The sequence below is a fragment of the Pteropus medius genome, unplaced genomic scaffold (assembly GCF_902729225.1).
Source record: "Pteropus medius unplaced genomic scaffold, Ma_sr-lr_union100, whole genome shotgun sequence".
NCBI lineage: Eukaryota > Metazoa > Chordata > Mammalia > Chiroptera > Pteropodidae > Pteropus > Pteropus medius.
The window spans coordinates 292,729-316,763 of record NW_024350327.1 but is presented as its reverse complement, the minus strand read 5'-3'; the positions used below and the strand labels follow the sequence as shown (position 1 = coordinate 316,763).

General features: G+C 42.1%; 1 protein-coding gene across 4 annotated transcripts in view; it reads right to left on the bottom strand.

The window, feature by feature from the left end:
- The window catches only part of GRIK4 (glutamate ionotropic receptor kainate type subunit 4), a 450,925-nt gene that overhangs the window by 233,320 nt on the left and 193,570 nt on the right, over positions 1 to 24,035 (bottom strand). The window lies entirely within an intron of this gene.

Below are 24,035 nucleotides of genomic sequence, written 5' to 3'. Positions count from 1 at the left end.
TTCGTTTCTATGTGTTAAGGATATTTGTTTCATCTCTCAGCCTTGGCCATATGGCCTTATGTGGAAGGTGTCCTGTGTGGCCCAGTGGCACATTCTCCCTGATCCCCTGTACTGGAGGAACTGGATGTGACTTTTGTGTGTGTAAGATCTTATGTTGTTGCCAAGCCTTTATTGTTGCTAATACATCAGTAGATGGGATTAATTAATGCTGACTAACTGTGGGAATTGGCTGCAGGGTAAGAGTTGCTATGTGGGGGCTGACCTGCTGAGTGGGATTTGCCCTAGCAGGTTTGTGTACTTGTTGAGACCACCCTTTGTGTGTATTGCTTATGGAACTATCAGGAGATGCTCTGTTGTGGTTTAGTGCCAGTCTTCAGGTGCATTGGTTCTGTGGTCCCTTGGCAGGGGCTCCCCACTAGGCCAAGGTCAGCTGCTGCCTTTGACGGTTCAGGGCTACCTGGTGGGAGCTACGAAGCGATCCATGGATGGTTGTTGCCTATGCTGGATCTATACGTAAATGGAAGAACAACACTGTAGGCTGCAGTCCAGTTATACCTCCTCGTCCCTGACCTAGGGCAGTTTAGCAGAAGGACCAGTGCTCCTCAAGGCCTGACACTGCCTGTGAGTTGCCTGTAAGTCTCTGAAACTGCAAGAGCCTCTGGGTGATATGCGTGTTGGGTGGTACAGGGCTCTGAGAGTCTTCTGGATCTATCGAGCAGATTTCCCCCCTGCTACTGCAGTGTCAGTTTACATGCCAGTGCTGTCTCTGTGTCTCCCTGTACAAGTTTCCAATTGTAGCAAGGCCAGCTGCTGCCTACCTCAAGCCGCAAACACCCAAGCTCTGTTTAAGAATTACTGAAGATCATGGAGGGCGTTGTGTGTACCATGCAAACTGAGTGCTGTTATTTGCTATTGAATTTGTGACCCAAGAAAAGCACAGAATGGGACTGGGTTTCCTGGGAGCAGGCTTGCCACAGGTATTTGCGGGTAAGATGGGGCATCACCTTAATGAGGTACGGGGCCGTCAGGCCTCCGCGGCTCCAGATTTGCTGCCAGCTCTGGGACTGTGGGCTCCCACCAAAATCAGATAACACTGCATGACCTACTGCTGTCTGTGTTGGGCCCACAAAATCCCTGCGATCTGCCCAAGCAATACTGTATCTCGTGCTGGCTGAACTTTGCTCCTTTGCGAGCTGAGATCTATTGATGGCGCAGAATGTACCACCCCAGTGTAGAGGCAGCTACCTGTCAAAGTGCTGCAGGCACTTTGTGGATTTAACAGGGCATGGCAGCCACCCAGCTACAAAAGCACTGGGCAATCTGCAGGTTCAGTGGAGTGGGCCTGTCTCCTCAGGCCAGTGCTTCTAAATTGGCCTTGGGAGGGATTTCCACAGGTAAGCTGGTGCTGTTTGTAGATTGCCCTGTAGAGGGGCTGAATAAGGCACAATGGTGGTTGCCTGTCCAGCCCTTGTTTTCGTACCAGGTAATGCAGTCTTTCCTCATATAAATCCTGCACGAGCCTCTGACCCACCACCAGTGCTCCAAGTGGTTGTAATTTCAATGCGGACCTGGAAGGAGGTGAAACCTGCTTTTACCTAGTCCACCACTTTCCTCCAACCACCAGTTCTCTCTATATATTTTTAATATATATTATATATTTTGCATATATATTATATATTTTGTGTGTATGCATATATTTATATATATATATAGAGAGAGAGAGAGAGATAGAGATAGATGATAGATGATAGATCGATAGATAGATAGATAGATAGATAGATAGATAGATAGATAGATAGATAGATATATCTCTCTCTCTATATATAGCCTTATGAGATTTCTTGGTTCTGTTCCCCTCCTCAACTTTTATCTGAACTTTCTCTTCTTCTTCCTTTTCTTTTGATTATCCTGGCCCTGTTAAATTTTGATTCCACTCCAGCAGTTTCTCTTCACTGGGGGCCTTGGAAGGAAGCCCTGAGAGGTCATTTTTGGGAATACGCAAGAACTATGCTGGTCTAGTCCCTTTAGTCCATCTGCTGGGCTCCTTACATTCACCTGCTATTGTAGTGACCAGAATCACCAATCCCTTCAATTTTAGCTGCTACTCTCAAATTGTCCCATCATATTTTTCATTGTATTTCTCTTGATACTTTGAGGTTCTCCTGTTCTCAGGTCCATCCTCCCTCTGTTTCTGTTTTTCATGTATGGATACCATTAACAGACAGGTCTTGTGTTTGTTAATGGTTCCTCCTTATCTTATTGTATCTTGGAGTTCATGGGAATACCTTGTCACCTTGTTTTATTGTAAATGTTGCCCATGGGGTTTTGGTTTTGCTATTTCATTGTTCTGTTTTATGTGGGGATTTGGGAAGGTAATAACTCTGCTGCCACAGGTCTTACCAAAATCTCTCCTGCTGATAATTTTCAAATTGGATCTCCAGTCTGCATACCTGACCTCATATCTCCACACGAATGCCTAACAGGTGTCTTAAACTTAACTTGCTCAAAAGAAGCCACATTTCTCCCTTAAACATACCTTTCTCTATTAATCTTCCTCATCTCAATAAATGGCACCATTTCCCTCCCTGTTACTTGGGACAAAAATCTAAGAGTTAGTCTCTTTCCCTCACACTCCAAAATCAATCATACCTATAGGCCCTGGCCATCCTACCACCAAACACATCCCTAATTCCATTACTCATTACCAACCCCATACTTTAACCCTGGTCGAGGCCCCCACCAGTTCTGTTCTGAACTTCCCTATTAGCTTCCTGGTTTCTCTGCCTCCACTCACCCTGCAGGGCAGTCAGAGTAGTCTTTTAAAGAGTAACTCAGACTACCTCATTCCCACATTTAACACACCCCAAAGACTCCCCACTGCAAACAATCAAATCCCAACACCTAACCCTGGCCTATAAAACCCTGCATGATTTGGACCATACTGTCCTTTCTGCCTCCATCCATTTTCCCTATATTCTACATGTTCTAGACATCTGGTCCTCTTTTTGTCCCCAAAATATCCCCATATGCTTCTCATCTCGATTTGTACCCTTGCCCTTCCCTGAGATTGGAATGCTTTCCCCCTACATCTTTGCAACATTATCTCTTTGTCATTATTCAGGTCTCAGCTCAGAGAAGTCTTCCTTTATCCCCTAAGTAAAGCTGTTTTACTATTTTATCTTAGCACTTATCAGTACCTGCAATTATCTGTATCATTTATTTGTATGTATAAGTATTGTCTACATGTATGCCTTCCCACCACCAGTAGAATTCTACTTGCGGACAGTGACATAGCAGGACGTAATAGTGACATAAGTGGACCTGGTACATAATAGGTGCTTAATATTTATCAGTTAACTGTTTTTCTAATTACGTCTGAAGATGGCCAAGGGAACCAAGCCCTGCACCATAACAAGCTCTAGAACATGAATATTTTTCTAAAATCACCAGCTGCTAGCCTAAACCTTTCATTCAGGAGATGGTCCTGTCTATGCTGCTGGATACAGTGTCCTGACCACCTGACTTATCTCTATTAGATCAATACTTCCTTTCTATAACAAATATTTTACAATGCTCCTTTTCTATTTTGAAATAAAATTCATATATAACTACATACCTAATTGTTTTTTTAAATATACAGAATTCCCTAATTATAATATAAAGGAGTAATAAAAAGAAAGTATTTATAATAAATAATAAGTATTTCATTATGCAAACACTTGAATATGACTAAACTAGAAACATAATGAGGTGGTCAAATGTGTGCCCCATTTTGTAGAATCACCATGAACACAGAAACTATAAATTCAGATAATAAAGGAGTGTTGTGTTGGAAACTCAAATATCACAAGCTGAGTTGGCCAGAGTGATGAAGGGTGACATGATTTCCCAAAATGTTATACAACTAATGGAAAATTCAGAACAAAACGAAATGCAGTCTTCTCAATTGACTTAGTAGGCACATTAGTGGAAAATTCAATGCATACTAAAACTTTATGAAAAATATTCTGCATTTACAAATAAAATGTAGTTAGTTCCTAGGTTCAGACCTCCAGAGAGACTTCCCAGGCTAGAAGCTGAGCCCTACCTCCCAGTGAAACCTCTGCAATACTTTTTTTTTTTTAATAATTAATGAACTTTTATATTATTTCTTCTCTTCCTTTCCCCTCTCTTATATCAATTTATTTTTGTAGATGCATCTTGTAGCCTTGTATCCTTGTAGATGAATCTCGAGGTCACCCCTGACTATTTCCTTGGGAATAATACATGAGAAGTTGAAGGATCAAAGGATATGTCCACTTTAAGGCTTTCAGAAGGCATATAAAAGTTTGCCTTCTAGGCAAATGTCTCCAATCCTTAACATACATTGGGGATAATCTTCTTTCTTTTCTTTTTTTAAATAAATGTATTGGGGTAGAATTTGTTAATAAAATCATATAGGTTTCAAGTGTACAGTTCAGTAATACATCATCTGTATATTGCACTGTGTGCTCACCACCTGAAGTTAAATTTCCTTCCATCATTATATATTTGACCCCTTTTACCCTTATCTACCCGCTACCACTTCCCTCTAGTAACCACTGAACTGTTGTCTGTGTCCATGAGTCTCTGTTTGTTTGTCTTGTTTGTTTGTTGCATTCAGTTTTATACCCCACATGAGTGAAATCATATGGTTCTCAACTTTTTCTCTCTGACATATTTCACTTAGCATGATAATCTCAAGATCCATCCATGTTGTTGCAAATGACAATATTTCATCTTTTCTTATGGCTGGGTTATATTCCATTGTATATATGTACCACATCTTTTTTTATCAAACATCTATTGAAGGGTACTTTTGTTGTTTCTATGTCTTGGCCACCATGAATAATTCTGCAGTGAACATCAGGGTGCATACATTTTATGTATAAATGCTTTCAAATTTTGGGTATAGATACTCAGAAGTAGGGTTGCTGGGTCATATGGTAATTCTACTAATTTTTTGAGGAACCTCCATACTTTTTCCATAGTGGCTGTACCAATTTACATTCCCACCAGCAGTTTATGAGAGTTTCTTTTCCCCCCACATTGTCTCCAACACTTGTTATTCCTTGTTCTGTTGATAACAGCCATTCTAATAGGTGTGAGGTGGTATCTCGTTGTGATTTGTATTTGTATTTCTCTAATAGCTAGTAAAGTTGAGCATCTTTCCATGTGTCTTTTGGCTATTTGTATGTCTTATTGGGAGAAGTGTTTGTTCAGGTCCTCTGCCCATTTTTTAATTAGATTGTTTATTTTTTATTGTTGAGTTATATGAGTTCTTTGTATATTTTGGATATTAGGCCTTTATTGGAGTTGTTTGCAAATATCTTCTCCCATTTGTTTGGTTGCTTCTTTGTCTTGTTGATGGTTTCTTTTGATATAGTCCCGATCATTTATTTTTGCTTTTTACTTCCTTGCCTTTGAGGTCAATTTTATAAAAATCTTCTCTAAATCCAAGGTCCATGAGTTTAGTACCTGTGCTTTCTTCTATGCAATTTATTGTTTCAGCTTTTATATTCAGGTCTTTGATCCATTTTGAGTTAATTTTGGTGTATGGTGACAGACACCATTCTAGTTTCATTCTTATTTCTTTTTAAAACACACATTTTATTGTCAAAAATTTACATCTTGATTTTATTTGATTCTCCAATTACTAGGAAAGATAGACATTTTTCATACTTTTAGTGACCATTCATAACAGCACGTGGAGGAAAGAGTAGTGACGTGAAGGGAAAATCTTACCATAGCCTCTTCTACAATGCTGAAATTAAAGTTTATTTGGAAATGTGCATTGGCTCTATTACACAAAAACCAAGAGCAAAAATCATAAAGGGAAAATGCAATACATTTAACTCTACACATATATCAAAATACATTGTAAACGAAATTAATTAAACTGGAATAAATATTTGCAACATGTATCACAGATCAGAGTTTTACAGAACCATCAAAAATTCTAGCAAATAATTTTTTACAAAAATGAACACCATGTAAAGTAAAAAGATGGGCAAAGCCCCTGTGGTACTTTTAAGAAGTGTTAATACTTACTGAATCTTGTTATGTACCCTGGAGCCTTAGCCATCTCAACAGAGGAGAGTGGGCCGACTATCAGAAGTCAAGACACATATCCCAAACCTCAGTACAGTACTCCCTCCTTATCTGTGGTTTTGCTTTCCGTGGTTTCAGTTACCTGTGGTCAATCATGGTCAGAGAATATTAAATGGTAAATTCTGGATATTTTGAGAGAGAGAGACACCATATTCACATAACTTTTATTATAGTATACTGTTATAATTGTCTTATTTTCTTATTAGTTATTGTTGTTCATCTCTTACTATACCTAATTTATAAATTAAACTTTATCATAGCTATGTATGTATACAAAAAAACATAGTATATATAAGGTTCAGTACTAGCTACGGTTTCAGGCATCCACTGGGGGTCATGAAATGTATCCTCCGTAGATAAGGAAAGACTCCTGTATTTCGTTTTTCCCTCCCCAGTCACTGCAGCTTTTGGAATTTGAACCCTTCAAGATCTTTTGTTTATGGTTCTGCTACTGAAGCACCACTTACTGATAAGGAATGTCCAGTGTCTAAATTAAGCCTTGTTAGTTACTGCCTTCTTTAAATTTCTTTAAGGAAAACATAATTACCAAGTAAATCTCATTTGAGTTCACTCAGTGCTCCAAAGGCTTCAGTACAGACTGTTCTTTGACCTTCCTTTATAGATAGAACAGAACGCTGGTTTGCAAGAGTCCTTGAAATCTGGAGACACTTTGTGTAAATGCAAATGAAAGAAGCATAAAGATTAGGGGAAGCCTGCTATGCTGTCTAGAGAGGAAAATTTGAGTTCCTTTCAGAACAGCCAAAGTTGAGAGTCTGGCTCCCTGACTGAACCAAGATGTCTCTTTGAAAAAGCCCCCAAATCTTTCTGATCCTCAGTTAAACTTACTCAAAAATGCCATTACCTCCAACGTGGCAGAAGCAGGAGGATCAAATGGAGAATTTTAAAAAGAAAAACGCCACATAGAAATGCAAGAAATTCTCAACTTTAATTAAAATGGTCACTGCTAACGAAGGATCTGCACGCTCCACTGTGACTTCCTAGGCACCCACTGCAGAGCCACCATGACACAGTGATTAAGACTTCCAGATTAGGAGCCAGTCTGCTGGGTTGGACTCCAAGCCAGCCACTTACTAACCATGTGATCTAGCTCAAGTTACTTAACTTCTCTGAACTTTAGTTTCCTCATCTGTAAACTAGTACATGACTCCTAATGATGCAGTGAGAACTGCAGTAAAACATGTAAATTAATAAGAAGAGTACCTGATACATAGTTACTGTCCAGTATTATCTTTGATTATTACCTTAACTACCAGTATTAATCATGTCTTTATTTTCTGTATTCTGATGCTTTGACATTTGAGGCCTTGCTGACCCTGTAGGGACTGCCCCTCTCAAGGTTAGCCAATTCCTAGAGATAGTAGACAACTGGCCCACAAGGGTACTTGTCAAACACATACCACTCAATCCAGAATCCATACACCCAACCACCTCCTTTACAGAGCACTCACAGGGCTCTTACACCATAGACCACTGGCCCCCTGCCCTATTAACTCCAAGGACCAGGTACCAGACAATTAGGAACAGCCCCTATGCCCCAGAACCTACTGAGAGTATTCAAACTAGCCAAACTTAAGCCAGCTCGCCTTGCCTCATCAGTTACTCCCTGAAGAAATATACATTTCCCCCTTATTTCCTCTGCCTCCTGAAAACCTCAGTGCTTCCCTGTGTGGCCCTGTGTGGCATGGCATGCCTCCTTCTCTTGGGAGCTGTAAGTAACAAACTATCTTTTCAATGGCAATCATCACCCAATCTATTGGCCTACTGTACCTCTAATTTTCTATTAATATGCTATATTTTAAAACATTGCCTTTCCCACAGCTTTAATTCTCCCCAAACTACTCTCTTGAAGGTTATCATTAATATCTTATTGCTAACCAGGTTACCTCATCCATGTCTATTTTTTCTTTTACCCTTACTATAGTATTTAACTTTGTTGACTAGCTCATAGCTTAAAGGTCACTTACTCCCTAAAGTCTTCCCAAACCACTCCCTCAAGCTTCCAACCAGTGTCTTGCTATGTGTTCCTGCTGCTATTATAATTGCACATTTTTGGGGTTATAAACCCTTCATTAAAAAGTCAACTCCAAGGACTGGGCAAAATGGCATAGATGATAGAGGCTTTGTTCATCTGCTCTTATGACCACATCAAAGTTGTCATGGAATCATGGAGCAAACAGCAAGCAGAGTCACCTGGGGTCTAGATGAACAGAAGCCCTACAACTAGAGAGAGAAGTAAGAAATCACCCTGCAATGGGAGGAGGTAGAGCAGGGTGCGGACACAAGGCTGCTTGGTCCCCAGCAGCAGAGTGGGACAGAGGCTACGGCAGTGGCAGCTTGCAACTGTGGATATCATTCTTAAAGGGGCTCTGTCCATGAATGGACTTTCACATGACGGATTTGCTTGCTCTGAGCACCAGCACCCTGTTGACTACTTGGGGTCACCAGCAACTTACAGGGGGATGCTGAGTTGTTGGAGCGAGGGCTGGAGGCGATGCTCTCTCCTAGGCAGAAGTGCTGGTGGTATCCGTTGTTCCTCTGTTGAGCCTTCCACCATCCTAGCGTGTGTACTCAGCACTGCCATGGCTAAGATGTCTTCAAACTGGATAACAGAGGTCGCTCCGCCAAGAGAATTCCCTGAAACTCTGCCTCCCCCAACTCACAGCCTCATTCAGTTGTGTTCTCGGAGAGTCTGGCGCTCCTTGCTGAGCAAGCTCCAAGACCCACACGGGTGGCAGCTGACCTCGGTTTCTGGTGAGGCCTCTTGAGGCATCTATAAGTAAAGTATCTGTGGATTGCTTGCTGAATCTTAACAGGTGGCCCGAGAGGGACACAGATTTGGGCTAAACTTGGCCTGCAGCTGAACCTCTCTCAGGACTCTTCCACTGGACGCCTATTACACAGAGCCACACTAAGAAGACCAGGAGACTTAGGAACTTTGCTTAATACATAAAACAGACACAGAAAGGCAGCTAAAATGAGAAGACAAAGAAGCAGGAACCATATGAAAGAACAGAACAGAGATCCAGGAATAATGGATTCAAGCAATCTAACACATGCAGAGTTCAAAACACTGGTTATAAAAATGCTCAATGAACTTAGGGGAAGTGTAGATGGACTCAGTGAGAACTGTAACAAAGAGATTTAAAAAAAAAACATAAAAATGGAAATGGAAATTATAAAAGGGAATCAGTCAGAAATGAATCATCTGAGATGAAGAGTATATTAGAGAGAATTAAAAGAGTAGATGAAGAAGAGGATCGAACCACCAATATAGAGGATAGGGAAGCTGAGGTCACCCAATCAGAGTGGCAAGAAAAAAGAAGCCAAGAATATCAAACTAACTTAAGGAGTCTTTGGGACAAAACTAAGTGTAAAACATCCATGTAACAGGGGTACCTGAAGGAGGAGAGGGAGAAAAAACGGAAAAGCTATTTGAAAAAATAATGGTGGAAACCTTCCCTCACCTGGTGAAGGAAATAGACATACAACACAAGGAAGCTCAGAGAGTCACAAGAAAGATGAACACAAAGGGACATCATAATTAAAATGCTAAAGGTTAAATACAAAGAGAATCTTAAAAGCAAGAAGAGAAAAGCAGTTAGTTACCTATAAGAGAACACCCATAAGACTTGCAGCTGATTTCTCAAAAGAAACTATGCAGGACAGAAGGGCTTGGGACAAAATATTCAAAGTGATGAAAACCCAGGATCTACAACCAAGAATACTTCATCCAGCAAAGCTACCATTTAGAGTTGAGGACAGATAAAGAATTTCCCAGACAAAAATAAGCTAAAGGAATTCATCAACACCAAGCCACTATTACAGAAAATGTTGGAGGGACTTCTTGAAAAAGACAAAAACTTGTATCAAAATCTTGAATAAAGAATAGTAATAACTACATATCTATCAGCAACTACCTCCAATGGGAAATAATTAAGTGCTTCAAACAAAAGAAAGGGTGGCTGAATGGATAAGAAAACAAGACCCTTACATATGCTGTCTATAAGAGACTCCAGATTAAAAGACACACACAGACTAAAAGGAAGAGAATGGGAAAAGATATTACCTTGATGGTCCTAGAGGGTATCACACTAAATGAAGTAAGTCAGAGAAAGACAAATACCATGTGATTTCACATAATGCGTAATTTAAAGAACAAAACAAACAACAAAAATGGAAACAAACTCATAGATACAGAAAATATTTTGAGGGCTACTAGACAGGAAGAGGGTTGAGAGGGTCGGTGAAAAAGGGCAAAGGAATTAAGACATACAAATGGATAGTTACAAAATAGTCATGGAGATATAAAGTGTAGCATAAGGAAAATAGTCAACAATGTTGTAATAAATATGCAAGGAGAAAGAGGGGTACTAGATTTAGTGGGGTGATGACTTGAGCTCTAATCACTATGCTGTACAAGTGAAACTAATATATTACTGTATGCCAACTATAATTGAAAAGAAAGTATCTCATAGTTGTACAGCAAAACTATCTCCCCTTCCAAACCATTCTGTGCCGCACCTCCTCGCCCCTCCTCAACCCTCACCCTCATAGAATAAAGTCCCAATTGCTTATTCTGGTGTCAGCACCTCTTCCCCCTCTGCAATCTTCTCTACCTCTTCTCCATATACTCATGGCTGTGCACCATCATCCTACAACTGAAAGCTTATTTCCTTACCAGTCATGACCAAAGCAAGATACACATGAACACCTTCAGCTCCCCCATCTCATACTGTCCAGGCCTGGGATCTGGGGGCCCCAGCACCATCCCAAATAGCTCCTAATTCCACATAGGTGTAGGACTGAAGGTAACTCATCCTTGAGATCTGGAATGTGGTGGAAAAATTTATATTAGTTTGCACACATTAGAGGATGTCGGAGAAAAGAGTCTACAATAAACCAGAGTAAAATACAAAATACAATGTTAGTTGATTTCATTACCAATCTTGCCTCAGCAGACTTTAATGTGTTGAGACTGTGACTGGCAGAAGTAGTTATAATGGTCATGCCAATAGCAGCCCTTGCTTCTCAATCTCATTCTCTCCTGCGCGCCACCCACCCCCCCTCCCCCCGCCCCCGCCGGCATTTATTGTGCTCTGCATTCTAGGTACAAGGTAGTACAGTGCTCCTCAAATTGGGTGTATTTTGTTTCATGCAAAAATTGTTTCCTGAAACAGTTTGAATGTTTACAAATCAAATCTGTTTCCCAAAACCTTACTTTTCCGATCTACCTTATCCCTTTCTCTAATTCATCTTTAGGAAACAAAGGTGCCTAATATTTAAGTCTTTAGCTTTCAGCCTCTCTTCTTTGCTTCTGTCAAATGGATAACAGCTTCTAAAATGGACAAAAAAAAGCTCTAGTAAAAGTACCTTTGTAAATATTATGCAAAAAGGATCCTTCTGTAATAAGTCTAGCCACTGTCTTTTAATTTTCTGTTTTATAAATTCTGATTTTGAATATTAGGTGGAAGAGAAGCTTATCTAACTCCTTCATTTCAGATAAATCTGAATCTAAAATGAAATACCTTTTTAGTATGAAAAGGAGTATCTACAGATAACTCTAAACTCCTGAGGCCTGAAGGAAAAGGAGAAGGGCAAGTAGGAGGAAGTAATAATATGTACGAGGAGCTTGCCAGGCAGGCCTCTGGGAGACTAACTTCACATACTGTATTTCAGCTTGTCTTCACAACTAAGGGGCAGGTATTATTATCAGTCTGACTTTATTGAAAGACACAGTACTCAAGGTCAGGTAGCTGGCCCAAGGTCATACAGGCAGTGAGTGTCAGAGCTGGGTTTTGAATCTAGATCTGTCTAAATCTAAAACCTTCATCATCTACTAGGTTGTCTCTGGGAGGAGGCCATCTGGTTGATTCCCACTTCCATTCCCATGTCTTCTTAGACCAGATAGACTATAGAAAATACTACTATATGTGTGTCCATAGAAGTTGCTACTGTATTTCTATATTTAAAAAAATCTATTGTTTTACTTCTTTAAGCACCATTTTATTCTACAAAGGATTGGAAGAGGCCACCTTCTTTTGTAGCAAATCATCTCCATGATTAATGACTCTTATTAAAACTAGGAATAAGCCAGTCGTGAAACCATTCAGATCTGAGCAGGAGGATCTGAAACTAGGCAGGATGATAGGGAAGGTTGGAAAGGTCCAAGCAATCAGCTTGGGAAGCAGGCAGTAAACAGGGTAAGGAAGGTCCTGCTGCAGCCTTGAGATGAGGGTCCCAGGCAAAGAGGCAAAGTCAAAGTAGGACCAACGTGAGTGCTGGCAGAACCTCGGCTGGGTGAGAGGCAAAAACAGCTAGGCTGACCCTTCTGAGGCAACAGACCATAGCCCTAGATATCCATCTGTCCACTCAAGATGAGTATACTAGAGATGAAAGCACCTGGATCACTTTACCATGTAGATTGTGCTTTATACATGTTAGATTCTCTTCATCTTTCCTTCCATCTCAGGGACAGGATTAATCCCATGCTGGGACAAGGCTGTACTTACACTTAGAGGTTAAGTGTCTCAGCTTACAACACTGGAGAGAAGGGGTGCAAGTGCCAAGCAAATCATTCTATTTAATAGCCCCAAACTCCTTCTTAACCTTAGCCTCAGTCTGGCTTGCTGCTTCTTATGACTATTTCTTCTTGCCCTGTCCTCAGGGAAAAATGGAAACTGGTGAGCATTCTCTCCTGAATATATTTTAGCAACTTAGAGACGTTGGTCACATCACTCTTCAGTCTACTAAGAGATGGAGGTTTTTCTGCTGTTTCTGAATGCCAGGGTAAAGACAAACAGAGGAGTTAAGTGGCTGGGAATTCCCCCACTGACTTACAGATGCAGGGGAGCAGGCAGGGGCATATGTACATCTGGTGTGAGCAGCTTTCCTAGGAACTCCAGTAACAGTCAGAGGCCTGCAGTTTTGTGGCTCCAGGGCTGAGCCCTGTCCTTGTTCTTGGTGAGGAGATGGAAGAAGAAAGGTATCAAAATAGAGGAGAGATGGCAGGAGGGAGATATCAAGCTTCTCAGCACCCAAAGCAGCAAGCAGATGATTTAAGACCTTCCTTTCCTAAAATCAGGTGTGTGTTTAGACAGACATTCAGGGGAAAAAGCCACACTGACTTAATTATATTCAGAATTTCCTCAGGCTCTCTAGTAACAGGTAACTGCTGGCACTGGGGAGACCTCCTTGGTGATTTTCTGTCGCAGCACTGAGGGGTTGAACTCATGCCTCATCTCCAAGAGAGCATGTTCCTGCCTACAAACTCCCACTCTAGAGTGTCACACCTGAGCTAAGTTTCCCTGATTACAACCCCACATACCTAGAGGGTTTTCCCCACTAATGTACTCTCTCTTTTACTACCTCATTTATCCTCCTCACATCATCTTAGTGAGATAGGAAGCAAGAATATTCTTATTTTCCTTCCTATAGGTAAGGAAATGGGAACCAATGAGGTCAGCTGATATAGGCATGGTCACAAATCAAACTCCAGAACCAGATTTTAGGCTTTGGGGGCTCAGATTTCCAGACCCTATACCATCTTTCTAAACAAAGTAGGAGGTGAGGTGGGGGTAGCAAGAGAGAAATGGGCCTTGTCTTTTTCCATTATGTTAGCATTGCCAGATCCCTGACAAGCTTGCCATACCTATGAGCGGGCTAAAGAGACAGGAAGAAAGAAACCCAAGGGGCAGTTTGGTCTCCACCCTTGTAACAAGGTAGACATTTCCAGTGGGGGCCCCCTAAAGGTTGCCTTTCTGGAAGCCTCTGTTCCTGCAGTGGTGCCCACAAGCCATGTGTTTGCAGTTGCTTCCTCTTTCTCATTCTTGTTATATTTGTAGTAGGCCAGCCAGGCTATCCCAGCCCCTGGTGCACATTAAGGGTACAGAGTCTACAATGAGCATAGGGCATTTGGCCTCCATTTAAAAGTCATTTGGTCATTGGGAGAAAACTGGCCAGACCCAACACTGCCCATCTGAGCGCCTTGCCTTGGCATTGTTGCCCCTCTTGAGTATGAAGAGGTCACCGGAGCAAATATTTAGAGGGTTTGGATCCCTGCCCATGACCTCTCTAACCTTCCAAGCTAAAATCACAGCCAAGGGCTGTGCAAATAGGCTTTTGTACCAGGGCTCTAAACAGCCAAATGAAGTTCAGAGAACTAACATTCAGCAGAACCACCTACCCTTGTGAAACCATCGTTAGCTCTGGTCAGAGCAGAGAATGCTTGGGAAGGCTTTCTCTCTAGGAAGCCTCTGAGAGAGAATTGCTTTCCCTCCTCTAATAGTTGGAAGGATTCCTGCACAGGGTGAATGAATGGCTGGGGTAGGGGTGCCAAGGGCCTGAGCTTACTCCCCATTGACTTATCACATTGTTTCTATTTCCCTAGGCAGGCTGCCAGCTCTTCAAAGACAGGGACTGCATCTTATCTTTGAAGCTCTTGGTTTAAGTTCTTAGCCTGCAAATAGCAGGCATTCAATTCAAGCTCAGTACATTAATGAGTACTATAATTGTAGAAATCAAGGTTGGGCTCCTTTAGTTTAGTTCTGATATGGTCACTCCCATCTCAGAAACAATTGCCAGCCTCATACTACCTACAGAAGAGTCCAGACTGCTTCCCTCTTTGCATCTGGGGCCACCACTGAGTTCCAGCCTGCCCCTTACCCTCACTTCCTCCCAGGGCAAATTTCTATGTACCCAGTGCTTGAAAAACCTGAAGCTCTTTCTCTGCTCAGCACTGTTCTGCCTTGGTGCTTTTGCTTAGGTTATTTCTCCCACTTGGAATCTAATGTACTCAACATGAAGAAGGGGCTCAGGAAGAACATGTTTAATTCATTTGAATTAAATTAAAGTTAGAACCCAGAGAAAGCTGTGTCCTATTTCCTGCTTCTGTCTCCCCAGCTGTATCTCAAAAGTAGAAATATCTGCCGAAGTCCACTGGCCCCAGGAAAGGGAGCTGGTGAGGTACTCGAGAGCCTGGTGTGAAATGCTGCTGCAAAAGTGTGATGCTTCCTTTCAGGTGGATTGGGGCTGTGGGGACTTGAGATTCCCTGAACTTTTGGCAAATGTCATTCTATATATGTGACTAGGAAATCATTAGTGGGAAAAACTAATGTCTAGAAAAGGAAATGTGAAGGAAAAGGAGAGAGACAGCTGGAATCAGACAATTAGGAAAGGGAAGCATGAAGGGATGGAGATCTTTACTCCCTCTAGGGAGATGCCTTAGTAAGACTTCTCACCTCAGTTCACTTATCAGCCTCTGGGGGTGGGGGTGGGGGGTCCAGAAGCTTCCAATCTGTTTTTGTGTTTGTTTGTTTTTGAGAAAAGACCCAGCTTTCATTGGATTACAAAAAGGGCTTCTTGTTTCAAATTACTTGCTTGCCCTCATAGTTTGGTGCTCCTTAGGATTCTGTCCCAGGACTTCTTCCTCCCGCTGGTAGCACCCATAGCCATGGCTTTGACTCCTGGCACCTGGCCAGGATTGGCAACAGTGCTGAGTGCTAACAGAGACATAATGCATTCCTATTTCCAGCCTGCACCTCTCTTTTGAGCTCCGGAACCACATATCATATTAGCTCCACTGTGAAGCCCAGAGTCCCTTCAGAATCAGCAGAACCCAAATTGAACACCTTCTCCCTTCGATTCATTCTCCTCATTGCAGCTAGAGGAATCTCTATGAAATAGAAATCCAATCATGGTCCTGCCTGCTTATAACTCTTCAGTAGCTTTCCTCTGCACTAGGCTAAAGTCCAACCTTCCTCAATGGGATTCCTAAGGCCCTTTATGATCTGACCCCTGCCTTCTTCTCCAGGCTCATCTCTTCCCACTTCCCTTTCTCCCTGCATCTCATAAAAACATCATATTCTCTCTTGCCCAAAACCCTTGAACATACTTTTTCCTCTACACCACCACCCTTACCTTTCCACATTCTCTTTACATGGGCTAACTCCTTTCTTTTATTTAAACTTCAGGTCTCAATTTAAGTCATGATTACTTCTGGGAAAGCTTTCCTGACACCCAGATCAGGTCACAGGCCCTTACTAAGTGATCCTATAGCACCTCATACTTCCCCCTTTAGAATGTATTTGCTGCTTTTCAATAAGCGCTTAGTCGTCTGCATCCTCCTCTAGATTCTAAGTTCCAAGAGGCCAAAAAATGCATCTGCCTGTTCACCACTGTATCCATAGCACCTAGCTCACTGCTTGGCATACAGTGGGTATTCAATAATTGCTGATAAACAAATGGGAGAATGGATGGAGGGAGGGAAGGAAGGAAGAAATTTTTCCTTCTGACAGTCCTTATTTTTACTTTAGGTTGCAAAAGATACATGTACTAGCACTTTCCTTTCTCCATGCCCTCCCCGCAATCTGAGCTATGGATTTAAGTCAAGATGATCCTCCGGGATGGGTGAATTCTTGATGTTATTAAACATCATACCTACTGAAAAGCCAGGAAAGCATATCCCAACTTAATATCCCACATGGTGCCCAACACAGTGTCTGGTACATAAGCAAGTCCTCAGTCATAACAGCAGAAACTATGGATAGCACTGCTTGGCTTTAGTTTACAACATGCTGCCATACACATCACCTTATAAATACTAATGGTCAGAGAGAAATGAATGATGCACAGAGATGGAGTTCTGTAAATATTACTGGAAGAGCAGTGTGTCCTGTGTTGAAATCAGAGCCTAAGACCCAGATTCCAGCCCCAATTCTACTCCTGACTTTCAGTGGGAACTTGAATCGGCAGCAAATCCATTTTTGACTCAATTTCCCCTGTAAAATGTAGAATTTTGTCCTCTTTTTCCTATCTGCCAAGGCTGTTATGAAGAGATAAGGCTAGAAAAGCACCACCTAAGTGAATAAAACTATGAATATTCATGTCGTGCATCTCTTAGGGTGACCTCAGCAGCTGCAACTCATTAAGCCACTTATGGTTACCTCTCTACCTTGCAAAGTTCCCAGTTCCAGTCCAACTCGTCTTTCCTCAACCTTTAGAAATTTTCTGTAGCAACGGAGGATGAAAGAGACACAGCCACATCTATTACCTCCTAAAGCTATGATCATAAATCCCATTGCAATTAAACCTAGCCTAGGAAAGGACTTAAAGCACAAAACACACTGCTGCTTTCACATTTGCCAATTACAACATGACAATGATTGAATAGCCCATTGTCAGTGATGCAGGGATGGCCCACTCAACTTTCCTCCTGGAGTTTACCAGCTGGGGTCTGACGGCTCAAAGATGCCAGGGATGATAACACACAGAGCATGCTGATCAAATCTTCAGGGGGGCACAAAACTGAGAGAGCAGAAACTTAGCATGTCAATGACAGAATCCAAATTCAAAATTACCAGTAGAAGAGAACACTGATGGAAGCCGATAAAATGAAATCTTTGGTGGAAAATGTAGTCTTACCCTTAGATTCAAGAAATCAATAGCAGGCCTATAAACAGGGGAAACCTGGCTTGAACATGTTTATAGGAAAAAAAAAAAAGAGATGGGCTTTGTTCATTTGTTTTGAACACAAGCTTGACATTAACCAACTGACAAATGTTTACTTACAAAAAAATGTAATCCTGGGCTATGTTAATAATAGCAGTGTCTAGGACAAAGGAGGAACTGACTTTCTAATCTCTTCCCTATCCAGACTAAGGTTGAACATTATGACCAGTTTGGTCACCACTTTCAGAAGGACAATGACAAACTAGAAGACGGTCTGGGCTAGTGACAAAATTATCTGAGAAGCGGCTGAAGGGGCAGGAAATATTTATCCCAGGGAAGAGAAGATTTGGAAGGGTCATGACTGTTGACTTTAAGTATGTAAAGTGCCATCAAGAAGAATTAGGAATCCACTTTCCTAGGTCCATGAGGGCCAAATCAGGTCCTGCAGAAGGAAATGGCAAGGCTCAGAATTGAATATCAGAAAAACTGACCAACAACCATGGCTGCTGTCACAAGAGGCAGTGGGCAACCTGTCCTTGGTAGGATTTAAGCAGAGGATGAATTGGGGAGCAAACAAAAACAGAAGAGTCATGGCTTTGTATCTCTGCAATGCATACAAATTACTGAGTTGTAGGAGATTTTCCTGATTGAACAGTAAATAGCTTCAGGAGACCAGGAGGCCTGGTTCTTTTTCCTCTCTTCAATATCCTGCCTCTTTGGGATCATTTCTTGACACTTTTGCCCCTCTCTGTCCAACCCAGCCCGGTATACCACATAGCTGGACATCAGGACTCTGCTTCTCCATCATCTCTTCTAGAAGCTGTCCATCACTCATCAAAAGCAGGTTGGGTGCCCCTGCACCCCAGCTCCCTTAGCACCCTGTACTTTTGGTATCGAAGTAATTATCCCTTTACAGTTACTGCCTATTTACTTGTCTGCTTTCCCTACTGCATGTAGGCTGGGCAACGCCAGAAACCCTTGTCAGGTTTACTCATTACTGTATCGAGCACCCGGCCCAGGGCAAAACCCAAAATAAATATTTCCGAATACATGAATGTATGAATCAACTGGATTCTAAATGAAGCTACCCAGACTATAGTCTGAGTAGATTCATTTATTAGGACTGCCTAGCTTCTTATCCTTATAGAATCCACCTGTCTACTCTGGGCTGCATGTCAGCTTTGAGGCTTTTCTGCTCTGGCCTCAGGCTCTGGGGAGGAAACCCCTTTTCTCTCTAACCCCAATAGGCCTTCCACAGCTTCTAGGTATGTTAACTACACCTTCCCAGTCTGCCAATGGGACATCTGTGGAAGTTCTTTCCTAGAAAACAGTAGGAATCGATATGTTTGATATAGTTTTGCCAGGTGGTTAGAGATTGGACAAAGTAATCTCTGAGGCCCTTCTGCCCTGGAAATCTCTGCTCTCGTATTCTGGAAGAGCCTGTCCTCCTAAACTTGGCCCATGCTGAGGGATGTCTCTTTAAGAGAAATAGTCCCAAAACTGATCCACAGCCCCCCACCCCCAGGCCCAGAGGTATGAGTCACACTAAGATGAGTTTGTTCTTTTTCCCTTAGGCTATGGCATGGACAGGTGAGAGGCCCCAGAAAGTCTCTGACTTGGGACACTAAATAAAGTACAGAAAGTTTGCCCCAACTTGGTCAACCCATGAAAAAGTTAAGACCCAAGGAGTTAAATGCTTTTGCCCTGCTCTTGAAATGCTAATTCTATGCTTAGGAGTTAACACAGCTGCCCTTAAACTGAACATCTTATAACTCGCTTTTGTTTACCCTCTGCCTTTACTGCTGCTATTGCTGCTATTAATATTTAATGTCTCTTGAGGAAGGAGCACTTCCTTGACAGAACAAGATCTGGTGCAGTATTCATCAGAGAAACTGTCTTGGGGCTCACTGCCTCCAACAGCTCAGCAGGATCCATCCTGGGCCAGAATGGGAGAGCAGGATGCTGTAGTGGCTGACTTGTCCTCCCACCTACTGAGAGCATCCTGGATATGGCTGTGAGGCTAGGTGCTCAGGTTCTGTGTTGTCTTCCAGGGCATGACAGTGTTGAAGTCTGCTGAAGTTTATTTACTAACCCTGGCAAAGAGGCCTCCGGGAACACAAACAGATTTTAAAATAATACAAATCATTAACATTTAAAATGCCAAAGTGGCAACAATTCCTTCTGTTCCTGTGGGAGTTGGCAAAGCAGCTCAGAGAGGAGCCAGGAGTGGGACATGCTGGGTTCCCTCTTTATGCACCAGACCCACTGGGTAGAGTCTGTGTTAAGGGTGTGGCTCTGGGCAAAAATATGCTAATGGACAACTTCTGCTTCTGTAATCTGCTTGCTTGTTTGATGTTAACTAGGGTGTGGTTAATCTGTTTGCTTGTTTGATGTTAAATCAGTGTATGGTTCTAGGCTTTATAAACTGACTCTTTTGGGAGCTCGGGGCTGATCTCCTCGAACCCTGTGTGGTAGAGAGTCAGTCACCGGCCGGCTAATAAAGGCTCATAATTCATCTCAATTGGCTCTGTGGGTCTTAGAATTCATCGCGCCACAACATCTGGAGGTCTGCTCTCTTCCTTGGAGAAAGGCCAGGTACTTTCCAATCTGAGAAAGGGACTCACACAGCTGGAATTGGGGACCTCTTTACCCATATAGAAGGTGAGACTCAAAACCAGTATATGCTTGGTCAACGAGGGGCTGGAGCGAAACAATGCAGTCTATTAGAAGAATGTGGGTGGGAGGCCAGAAGCTCCAGTTGCATCTTGATTTTTTGTCATTAATGAGCCATGTAGTCTCAGCTGGACCTCTTAACTTACCATCAGTTCAGTTCAACTCAGTTTTCTCCTCTAATAATAGAATTATTTCAATCCAAAGGACCCTAGAATATATCTAGTCCAATATCCTCACTGTACAGATAACCTCAACATCCCTACAAGGATTAATTGGAATACAGGACTCCTATAGTTGTGGTATCAGGATTTAAGACTTGACATGGTAATGTAGGGAGGAGACAAGATAATAAAAATGTTAATCAAGTCACATTCAGAGACTGCCATATGCAGATCAGCCCTGCAGCTGGGCCAGGAGGACACCTGCAGAACAAAGGAAGATTTCTACTGGGATTTGCCAACAGCCCATTCTTCTCCACACCCGTGAAGGGGAATCAGCAACCAAGAGAGTCATTCCCTTTGGCTAAAACCATGGGGTACCTAAGGATTAAAAGGCTAGGAATTGCCAGCAGGCCTTTCACTCTGCATAGTCTTACCTTTTCACACTATAGAGCCTTCTGAGACTGGACATCACTTGTAAAATTCTTAATCTTTTAGCAGGAAGTGAAATGGGACATCTCTTGCAGAGTTAATCTTTTTAGTAAACCTAGTTAATTTTTCTTCCCTCCTTTCTTTGTAAAAAGGTCCTCTCCCTCAAATCTTGATAATTACTCTGGTGACTCAGATCCTCTGGCTATTGATAAGGGTCATCAGCTCATTGTTAAGCAGAAATGGTGTTAAGCCAGGTAGGGCCCTTAGAGTGTGAGGGGGAAGGGGACTTTAAGGAAAAAGTCTTTCTTTTTACTCTTTAAGAAATGTATTAACCAAGCCTGTTTCCCTTTACTCATTTAATAGGCAAATCAATAATAGAAATTAATAGATGTATGATTTCAATAACGAGTTTGTATTTTCTTTTCCTTGTCTAGGGACTGAGGTGGCACTTCTGCAGGAAACCCAAGATCTCACCCTGAATGAGGCAGAAAGGGTAAGAGCTCCATGAAATCTTTGTAGGCTGGGACTCCGGCCATTCTCAGCAGGAAGCAGATATGGAAGAGGAGACCTCCCATCCCTCAACATCCATACTAATAAGGGGGTTCATGGCTCTTAGAAAAGAGATAGGCAGGAAAGTTAGGGGGTTTTGGGTCTGCCTGCAAAGACACTGACGTCATCTTATCGTAGAAGGGATCTGCCTTAATCCGCCCACAATTAAGCAAACCAGAAGGCATTTTGTTAACTTACACAAAGAAACCAGTATGCAGAGATTTAGGTACCAGTTTTATCCAGTCACTCGCACCTGCACAATGAAGACCCCAATGACCTTCATCTCACCTGAGTCTCATTAAACCATCTTTATAATATGATGCATATGCCCAGAATTTCATTAATATCATTATAGCAGATTGAATTCTGGGAACAAACATGACAATCTTAGTTGTCAATCAAGGAAGCCCACTCTAAGTAACCACTCACAGCAAAAAGGGACAAAAACCCTGAAGTCTCTGTTACCAGACCTTTTGAGCCACACTTCTCTTGCTCAGGCCCGCTTCCATGTCTGGAAGTGTACTTTACCTTCTAATAAAACTTTCCTACTGTATTTCAGTGTCTTGCTCAATTCTTTGTTCAAGATATCAAGAACCTGGACAACGCGCCAGGAGAGGACCCCACTCTCCAGTAACACTTCCTCTTCCTCACTGTATGTCCAAATCAAAGGAAATGAGTCAACAAAGTCTTTTAAACAATAACTCACAGGAACTAAAAAATGATATATAAACTGAATTTCCTGACCACTCTGGGTCTCTCTTAGTGCCTTTACTTTGTCTTTCTGTCCCTCACACTGTCCCTCTCACTCTCTGCCTCTGAGAGGAGACCACGCTCTGTAGAGTGTTACCCCTTTTCTAATAAACTTTCCAGTTGACTCTAACTTTGGCGTGCGTGTTGAATTCTTTCTACACTCTCGGCCAATGGACCCTCTTCTCTGGGTACAGGGCTAGGTCTCCCCGTCACTTGGGAAAATTTGCCCTGTCCTGCATCAGTGGGGTCAGTCATTTCACTTTGTTTCTGCCTTGGCTCTTGCTGACTACTATTCAGCTGGGACCTGTAGGCAACTCTGAAACCAAGGCACAGAGTTCTTGTTACTAATCATAATGCTTTGCATGTGTGCAGTTACCGCTCAGTTTTCAAAGCTCCCTCATCTGCTTTATCTTTTTGATATGTATGCGGTAAGCAGGGAGGTATCTGTATGGCAAATGGGAAAACACAGACAGAAAGGTCCACTCTAAGTCTCATGAGTCATAAGCGGTCAAGAGATGGCTTAAATCCTGGTCATCTTGCTTTCTGTCCTGGACTCTCTTACGCCACTCTGTTTTTTGTTTTGTTTTGTTTTTTTGATGGTTGTTATTGTTATAAAAACAGACTCTCTTTGGTATCATCAGAAAACCTAAAAGAGCCTCAGAGAAGAAGGGGTTTGGGGAAATGGGTGAACAGCTGTCCAAAGCATTCTGTATATGGAACAAATACTTGTAGATTTGTTTATTTGCCGAGATAGTCAAAAGTGCCCTATAAAAGTAAGGTATGGTTATTACTAAAAATCGCATTTTCCACATTGCAAAACCACATGGCATCAATTCCCCAGGACACCTATCAAACTGACCTTTTGTTGTCTATAAGCTAGTCAGCATTTGCTGAGAACCCCTCAGGAAGTCAAAACCCTGGTAGAAGGTAAGGAGAGGAGTCGGGAAGTGAATTCTCATTTTCAGATGATAACACTTAGTCCAGAAATTTCCGGAAACAATTACCCCTCCCTGGAAGGCCTATTTATTCTTTTATCTCCAGCACCTAACACAACCCATGGCACAGAGTAGGTGCTCAATGAAGGTCAACAGAACTCCTGCACTTGGCATTCTGGATTGGGGTAAGGACTACAATTAGATCTTAAACTTCGGAATTCCTGTAAATCATTGGGGTACTTGTTAAAATGCGAATGCCAGAATCAGATTCTAGATTCAGTAGGTCTGAAATCTGCACTTTTAATAACTTTTCCAGCTAAGATTTTAGATAGGTGATCCTTAGCCCTTCCTTTGAAAAATGTGGCTCAGAAAGAACTCTGAATTTCCAAGCTGCCAGGTCCTTCTGAGGGCTATTTACATATCTCACAACCACATGGTCTGCCCCCAAGCCGTTGGGTTTTATAAATATCCCCAAGCCAACCAGGTAAAGGTTACTGCCATGACTTTGCTCAGGCTCTGGGCCATCAGCAAAGAGCCAGCAGGCTTATTAGAGTCCTAGGAATACACAAACCAAACTCCCATAGTGCAAAAGAAGGTGGGATGTGGGAAACAGAAGAGAATCATTTGTGAACAGCAGCCCTGGGCCTCATGATGACAATGTACTAAATGGATGCACAGAAAAGATTTCAGCCTATGCAACCTGAGAAGAGAATATCAGATGTAATGTAGGGAGAAGGCAAGAGAACTGAAGTGTTAAATCAAGCTGCATTTAGAGACTGCAATATGCTGATCAGCTGTGCAGCCAGGCAAGGAGGACACCTGTAGAACAAAGGAAGATTTCTACTGGGACTGCTAACAACCCATTTCCCATACCTGTGAAGGGGAAACAGAAAAAAGAGTCTTTAATTGGCTGTTCTACACAAATAAAATTGTTCATTTTCTA